Source organism: Acanthopagrus latus, chromosome 1, assembly GCF_904848185.1.
Source record: "Acanthopagrus latus isolate v.2019 chromosome 1, fAcaLat1.1, whole genome shotgun sequence".
Classification (NCBI taxonomy): Eukaryota; Metazoa; Chordata; class Actinopteri; order Spariformes; family Sparidae; genus Acanthopagrus; species Acanthopagrus latus.
In genome coordinates this window covers 16,178,514-16,184,513 of record NC_051039.1, presented here as the reverse complement: position 1 = coordinate 16,184,513, position 6,000 = coordinate 16,178,514, and the positions used below count along the sequence as shown (strand labels likewise).

The 6,000-nt window shown below is 48.8% G+C and overlaps 1 protein-coding gene across 11 annotated transcripts in view; it reads left to right on the top strand.

Moving 5' to 3' along the window:
• Positions 1-1,351: 1,351 nt before the first annotated feature.
• The window catches only part of adgrl3.1 (adhesion G protein-coupled receptor L3.1), a 132,475-nt gene continuing 127,826 nt past the window's right edge, over positions 1,352-6,000 (top strand). For 3 of the 11 annotated variants that reach the window (XM_037107893.1, XM_037107875.1, XM_037107861.1), the window contains exon 1: positions 1,550-2,244. The gene's annotated coding sequence lies outside the window, so the exon portion shown is untranslated. Of the gene's footprint in view, positions 1,403-1,543; positions 2,245-6,000 lie in introns of those variants that run through there. The other 8 variants (XM_037107852.1, XM_037107845.1, XM_037107821.1 and 5 more) reach the window with 7 other exon arrangements.

Here is a 6,000-nt window from a genome sequence, read left to right as displayed (position 1 = left end):
CAGCAAAAAGGGGGGTTATTTTCACTATGTCCATATATAACACAGTGACAGAATGTGGGATTTTCTTTCTCATGGATTTGATATATTTCCATAATAAAACATTTAAAAAGCATTAAAACTCTAATCGAATAGGGGACCCCGGGACAGAATCTCATAAAATGGAGGTATGTGCTCTAATTTATGCACGGGGTCCTTGAGAACCACTTCCCCACAGGACCCCCTTTAGGGGGAACTGTTGACAGTCCACATTTAATGTCTGGCTTTCTCAGTATTGTAAAAAAGCACCCGACTTGTGTGAGAGATGCTGTGTTAATATAGTCCCGTCCCTCTGGTTGAAGTGACAGTTACCCATATTTCAAAATAAACTCATTAGATGCGTCTGATTTTAAATCAACTTATTTTTGAAAGCTTTTACTAAAACACGTTTAAACAGTAAGTTTTCTTTTATTACACCTTCGAAATAAGACACAATAAATCAATATCAACCAAAGTCAGATGCTGCGAATGAATACTTTAAAAACGTATATTATACATTTAGGCCCACATCCGGTATAATCCGGGTTTGACAGATTACCAACCTTGGATCCAGATTTTTGGATCCAGTTTTCTTCCTAATTTTTTATTCCAACTGTTGATAAAAATTAACCTGATTTATTTGGAAATGCAAATAAAAAATGTAGTGGGGTACAGAGAAGCAGATAAAAGTATTACTCAAGTGAAGAAGGCTGGTGTACCTCAGCATTGCATTTAAGTACAGTACTTGAGTAAATGTACTCAGTTACATTCCATCCCTGGGCTTTCTAAATCCCAGACTCTCGTCCATATGAGTCATTCAGTGAATGTTGTTGTTCTCCCTCTTTATTCATCTTGGAATGTGACACTGGATGGAACTGTACCAACTGTACATATTGCAATTGTCACCCAAGGGCGAAATTATGCAATCATACACCGAGGCATGTCCACCAACAGCCTCTGAGTTGGGTGCTCTCGAGTTAAAGTCGCGTCCGGTGCGGGTCCACCGGGGGTCTCTGCGCGCCGTTCCCTCGGCGCGGGAAGTTTCGGGAGCCCCTGTTTCCACACGGCAGGTGGAGCCCTCGGTCCAGACATTTCGGAGATCCAGATCCAGTTCCGCGTTTTCCACCAGACACCCCCACTTCTTCATCTCTCCCTCGCTCTCTCCTTCCCTCTGTCTCTGCATCCCCCAGGCAGGAATCATCACCCCCTCCCCGCCTCCTCCTCCTCCTCCTCCTCCTCCACCACCACCACCACCAACACCACCACCTCCTCCTCCTCGTCCTCCTCCCACCCACCCACCCTCGGCTCCCCGCCCGCCTGCGACGCACAACGCTCCTCTCGCCGGGCTGCGCTCGATCAACCGAGCATCCACCGCGCCTCCAAATTGGTTTGTCATTTCTGACCCTTCTCTCTCTCTCTCTCTCTCTCTCTCTCTCTCTCTCTCTCTCTCTCTCACACACACACACACTCGCTCCCTCACTCTGTGCGTGCCCTACGTGCATGTGTGCGTGCGTGTATGCGTGTGTGTCCGTGTGTGTGTATTGACCACGGTCCTTTACTCCGCTGCGCTCTGCGTCTGTGGACTTGAGCAGAAGTCAGTAAGAACATAAAGGCAGCCGGGAGAGAGAGAGAGAGAGAGAGAGAGAGAGGGAGAAAACGAGGGAGGGAGGGAGGCAGGGATACAGACAGACGGCTAGGGAGAGAGAGAGAGCGAGAGAGAGAGCGAGAGAGAACGAGAGAGAGCAAGAGAGAGAGAGAGAGAGAGAGAGAGAGAGAGAGAGACGCCTCTGTCCTCCTCCAGCACTTCACCGGACTTGGTGCGTTTGGACGGACGCGGTACATCCTCCCGTGTGTGCGCGCTGATCGGGATACTAAGCACGAAGCTATCTGGTTTATTACACCCGTCAAGCTTTATCTCCATCCCTTCTTCTTGTTCTTCTTCTTCCTCCTCCTTTCGCTCGTTTATGCCCACGTCGTCGCTTTTTCTGCAGCCGCGGCAGCTGCATGAGAGAAATTAACCCGCAACGAACCCGGAGCCGAGGCTGGCGAAAATCATTCATCGACTGAGGAAGAATACATTTCTATCCAAGAGCTCGCGTTTCGCTGTCGGAAGGAAGGAGGAGGGCGAGGAGAGGACTGTATGAAAGAGGGCAGAAAAGGTTATTCCTGACTCATCTGTGCGCTGGATGTGTATACGCGCCCCATACCGCGGCTGCGACTGGTGATACGGTAAGGGATCTCTGTCGCTTTGACACGTGATGTAGATTTTTTTTTTTTTTTTGTAATTATGTTGTGTTTGCAGACACAACCTCTGTGCTGCATGTCAACCTGTGACCTGCGCCGGGAAGCCGTGAGGCAGCGCTGACTTCGGTTCTCACGGCTTGCCCATGGGAATGTGGCCTGCGATCGTTGCGCTTACGGGGCGCGGGATGAAAAAACACAAAACAAAAAACAAAACAACAACAACAAAAAACAACAACAACAACAACACACAAAAAAACTGGCCCCTCATGGACGAGGAGCGGGGCTCGGAATGTGATGTAGTTCCCATGTTTTTTTTTTTGTGTGTGTGTGTGTGTGTTTCTTTTTTTTTTCGCGCGGATGACGGTCCGGCGACTTGTGGCTGGATGGGCGTCGCTCGGATGCGAGACGTCGCTGAGGCGAAATAATATGCAATGATACCTATTACCTCTCCGGCGAATAATCAATGCAATCACATTATCCCATGACGGCTCCTCGGCCAAGGTGTACACATGATTATTATTCTGTGGCCCGCGCGCGCGTGTGTGCGCGCGCCTCACTGCAGGGCGCAATTACTAATCGCATGCTTTGGCGTGATGGATGACAGACTGGACTAAGTGTTCACCTCCTCGGCTCCTTTTCTTTTTTTAAAGTCCTATTTCATATGGCTGTCATCTGTGTATATTGGAATGCAGTTCTCCCATTTAGTGTGGTGGTGGTGGGGGTCTGCTGTGCTCACCGGTTTGTCAGCCGCAGTCTTAAAAATCCACAGTAAATCCAGCTACTGTGAGAAAAAGGAGCATCCAGCAGGCCAGTGTGCACCGCCCCCCCCCTCAGGATATGTCAATCATGCGGATCCATGAGTGAAAGCTGTGGCTCTTAGTTACTGTGGAGGCACATGACCTTGATCCGCCACTGAGAAACTACTGAAGGTTGCACAATATTCCGATTGTTGACCTGAACAGGAAGAGGGCACAGCGCTGAGTGTCACACTCAGTCTCCTGCTTTGAAGCAGCAAAAATAATCCTCTTGTGCCTCCACGCCGGCGATGATGAGCTATATGCTTAATCATAAGTGGCCCATGCAGATATCTGGCCATCAAAAGCGCCTCCCGCTGCCTGTGGCTGCCTGGGTGGCTGAGAACGAGTCTCCTTTTCTGAATCACCGCTCTCAACAATCCAAATGGCTATCAGCAGAGAGACTGTGTTGCGAGCCCTTGTGTTGATGTCAGTGCTCATTGTGACACAGCGGGGCGGGTTTGTAGGCTCTATAGGCTGGGGTGGATGGCAGCGTGTCGACTCGCCTGTCAGTGCTTGCGGTCGAGCAAAGAGCCTACAAGGAGCTCCGTGGAGCAGGCGGGGGAATCGGTCAGCGTGGGCCGCTGTCTGTGCGTGTACGTCGGGAGGAATTTGACACAGATTTGCTTGGCTTCCATTTTGGCAGCATCTGTTAAAAAAAAATGAAAAAAAAAACAATAACAACACAAACAACCCCCAACAATTCAGGCTCGTCTCCAAGGAGGTTACTGGATGGATGGATGAATATCACTAAATCACCTTTCATCCCTGCATCTGTTTGTCGTCTAAGTGATCCTACAGCTCCGCGGTTGCGTTGGCATGCCAAGTGGATCATGTGTTTTAAACGTTTGCTGAGAAGGGAAGAAAAACTTTGAGTTCCGCTGCCCAAATCCTGCGGTGGTTGTTGGCTGTAGGTGTCTGACAAGTTGTTTATCTAGTCTCAACGGTGGAGCAAAAAAATGGAGCTTCGATGGTATTTGTGTGTGTGTGTGTGATTTCCCCCCCTCGTCCAAACTAACACCAGCCAGAGTGGATGCTTTTGGTTTACTTTCCTGACAGGCCTCGGTTAGCTCCTCCAGAGAACCACAGGGTGTTTGTCAGTGCTCACGCGGCGAACGCGAGGTGTGTCGAAGAGCATCGTGGGCCACATTAAGAAATGACACCCACACGGCACCGATGAAGCACCTGAAGCTACGTAATGTGCAACAGCAGCAGTCGAGCGTTCTGCTGACTGTGGGTCTGTCTTGTCTGTCTCTGTGTGTGTGTGTGTGTGTGTGTCTGTCTGTCCTCCTTTAATTAGGTCACTGATTCATTTCACTTGTTTTGATGCACAAGAAAGACAAAGCTCCTCGTCGGGTAGAGGGGGGAAACAGGGTGCAAGTTACAATGGCTGGGCTAATACGGATTGTTCTGCCTGATTGACCGAGGGCTGACTTTTCTTTGTTTGGAGCTGTTAATGTAACACAATATTTGGTTTAGATTTAGCTGGCTCCAAAAACATTATCCGACCGTGTTATGGAACCAGCCTGTGATTTAAATAAGGGGATCGTATATGTCAAACATGGTGTGTGAGCACAGCGAAACCTCAGGATAATGAAAATAAACCCCGGCAGACAGCGTGATCCGCCGCAGACAGACAGCAACAGCCACACATACACACTTGAATATTAATACGAGCAGGCACATAATCAGTTTTGGAACAAGTGTAACTGCTTGTTACTGAAGTCTCTATTTCCATCGTCAAGGGTTATTAGAGAGTCTAACTTCAACACTTGTGCAATTAATTCATTTTAGTGGGCACGTAGAACCTAAGGGCTGATTTCCCCCAGAACCGTTTTTTAACAAGCGTTTCCTAAAGAATTTGCACATCCCGAGATCCAGTCCTCTATTTAGTTAATTTATGCACAGCAAGGTAAAGGTTTGTGTCAGAGAGCCTTGTAGATAAACAGAAGGTGGTGCTCATTGTGTGCACGGCGACAACCAGCCTCCCCGCACAAATAAATTGTCACTCTCGCGGCTTAAAGCTGCGACGGGGAACCAAAACAAATCTTAATTCAGCAATAATAATATTACGTTTTCAATGAAAGCGGAGCTGTTGAATTTCACAGCACCGTCTGCCTAACGCGCCGATGATTCACATTGCTCGTCTCAACCCCACTTTGTGTGCCGAGTTTAACCTAATTCAAAAGGCCCCTTCCTGCGCTAGACGACATCTCTCTCCCGTATTGAAATAATGAGGCCAGATCCTTGCCTGTCTTCCTCATCCACCTAAAGCACTCGGTCATGTGTTAACACATCCTTCCTCCCTACCCTTTCCCGTCCCTCAAAGAATAGCCCCGGCTCAGTCCCTCCATCGACTGGAGCTATCAGCTCAGTTCACCTCTCTTAATGTGTGAAACTCGCCAGCGATATCATTCAACCCTATTAGAGGTTGAGACCATGCGAGGGGCCGTACGCAGTTACTTTGCTACCTGATTAGATCTGCGCTCAGGAAAGGGGAAAAACCAGTAGTGGACGACTGGGGCTGTCAGATCTCAGGGCATTCTCTGACTCATTGCTCCTATGGCCTCGACTAGAATAGCCCTCTAGAGATAGATGTCTTACTCTGCCTAAATATGGAGCAGTTGGAAGGCTCTCTGCTCCAACCACCACGGCCTATTATCTGTCGGTATTTTGGGGCCGATCGGAGGAAATGTGCACTCTCGGCCTGGCTGCTCGCGCCGCCAGTTGACTGGGCTGTTTGTGTGCATCGCTGAAAGTGATACGCGCCGTAATCCTGCTGAGTGGTTATTACATTGTTGAGCAGTTCATTGTAATCATACTACTAACAACACGTGCAGTGCTGTGACGCTAAATCAGCAGTTGTTCTGAGTGTGGGGGCCAAGACAAAGGGAAGATGGTTCAGAGATGAATCACTGTAACCTCCTGGATGGAAACTGATAATTAG